Raw genomic sequence first — 2390 nt, forward strand, 5'->3', positions numbered from 1 at the left:
AGGAGGAAAGTTAAAGCACTGCTCTAAGAGGTCAGCAGGCTAGGTAAGGATTTTGAAAAGGGGAGGGAAATGTGTGTGTGAATATTTTCATAATGCTAGTCCAAAACAAGACAATGATGGTGACTTTAGCTGGCTTGTTTTTAGGTTTGAGACTGTCTTGATCCCTACACTGAAAGTATGGCTCAGGAGTATTAACCTCTACAAATTAAAATGAGGTGTACCTGAGTCTTCTCTATGACAGAAACATATTAAAGAAAAATCTCCTGTCTTAGTGGTAGTAGGATACCATTAATTAGGGGTATTTAATTTCCACCTTGCGTTATTTTTAGGTTAGCTTAACTAATACAGTACCCATGATAACATTCAACCAAAGTGCTGTTACAATCAAGTCAGTTTGCCTTCTTGAGCAATCAAAAATCCTTCATTTGGAATCTGACCTCACTCCCCACCACGATGCAATAATTTGCAACTGTCATCTTGTAGGTATTTTGTCATAATTGATGATACAGTATTCACAAGCTGACTTGGTTATTGATCCTCCTTGCTTCTGTGACTGTATTGGCTTTAGCCAAGAGGTGGCTGTATGTTTACATGGAGTACCTGGGAAAGGAAGACTAGTTCAAGACAAGATAACTGGTTTGGAAATTCTTTGAAAAACCTGCTGAGATGCTGGGCTTTTAAATATTGCTTCCTCTTGACCTTGTGACAGATCCTGAAGCACAGCTGAACAAAAGAACTTTAGCAGATGTATCTTTAAAGATGATGTCCTTCAAGTCGGTGCGACTGTTTTTTAAGGAATGCTACTGTCTTGAAAAGTGTTGTTCTTTGTCGGAAGAAGTTATGTCTGCTTTGCCTAGCATTTAGAGATGGTAACATTTTTGGTCAACTAAATGTATACAGACTGTCTAGGACCAAATATCTGGTGTTAAAGAATGCTTTGGTTTTGGAAATGCTTCCTGTTGACTCCGTGGCATTGGTCAGAAGGTATTTTAGAGACTGGTAGTTAACCAACTTCTTTGATGTGTTTGGTAAGACACATTAATAAACCTAAATACGTAGGCTGTTCTGTATGAGGCTGGGAGAAATGCATAGTTCTATTTGAACAATCATACTGATAAACCCAGAAGAAGATGAGGGCAACCAGCGATGCAAGTGTAATGTCATATTGCTAAAAGCTATGAATGTCTTCAAGAAACTTTGTAACAGTCATCTTACGTAGTGAGAGTTTTGCAAAGTTTTGAAACACTAAGATGACTTCTCTCCTTTTGTTTCCAGGCAAGTCATTTCCAAAGCCAACACAGTGACCTGGTATTATTTTCCTGAATTCTTCTCATATGTAAATGTGAAAAACTGATTGTGTCAGTACAGGTGTGTTACCACTGGCTGATGTAGTCTGCAGTATTTCTGAAATCTTTCTGGGGTGTTTTGCTCTGGGCTTGAGTTGAAACATTCTACCAACTTGTGTAGAAATTAAGACATTGACCAGTAGTTCTGTGAGGGACTTGGCTTATACGTTATAAATATGTTGAAATTATACAGGAAAAAGTAGCAAGAATGTTTCAGTTGAGATCAGCAAGAGTTACCAAACCTTAAAACTAGACTCTCAACTATTTGGGTACATTTAACTGAAGCATGGTGAACTCTACTTGGTACATTGTCTTTCATATGCCAGTGAAAATGTGAAAACATTATTTTCCAGTGCACTTCAACCTGCTTTATGGCAATTATAGGCTCTGGTAGCAGAACATAGTATGAGAACTTCAGAAAATTGGACGAGTGGTTGTGTTCAACCTTCTTAAATAGGAACACTTGAAATGGTTTGTACAAGGTAAAAGCCGGCATGGATATGGCGGCAAAACCCCCTACCCAATCAACCTCTAATGCAAAGCCTTCCTATGAGCTTTTGTCTATAATGACACTTGCATTTGCTTGTGAAGATAGGTTTTTCAAAACAATAGAAAGATATTCTGCCCAAAAGATTTCAAAATCTTTTGGAAATTGTGAAGTAAAGCAACGCTTCAAACTCCATAAAACTTCTATTAGGTACTCGTCATCTTTAGATTAATAAATTGTAAGATTTGAATCTACAGTGAAACCTAATAAGCCTTGGTAAGATCAGCATGACTTTTCCTCTTGAATGAGTTTATGGTCAAATAACAGACACTGTAATATTGTTATGACAACATAGCACACTGAAATAATGCTTGAAAGAGTCCATTAAATGAAAAGCTATTTGGGTACTTGACTGTTTGATTTGTGGAACAAACATTTATTTGCTGTTTATAGAGGATTATTTATTAGGGTATTTGGAAATTTCTAACAAAACTAGTGTCAGAAAAATGCTATGAGAAATTAAGTTTTCTTTTGAAAGCATAAGATTGCTGTTATTG

Source organism: Phaethon lepturus, unplaced genomic scaffold (assembly GCF_000687285.1).
Source record: "Phaethon lepturus isolate BGI_N335 unplaced genomic scaffold, ASM68728v1 scaffold5035, whole genome shotgun sequence".
In the NCBI taxonomy this organism is placed as follows: domain Eukaryota; kingdom Metazoa; phylum Chordata; class Aves; order Phaethontiformes; family Phaethontidae; genus Phaethon; species Phaethon lepturus.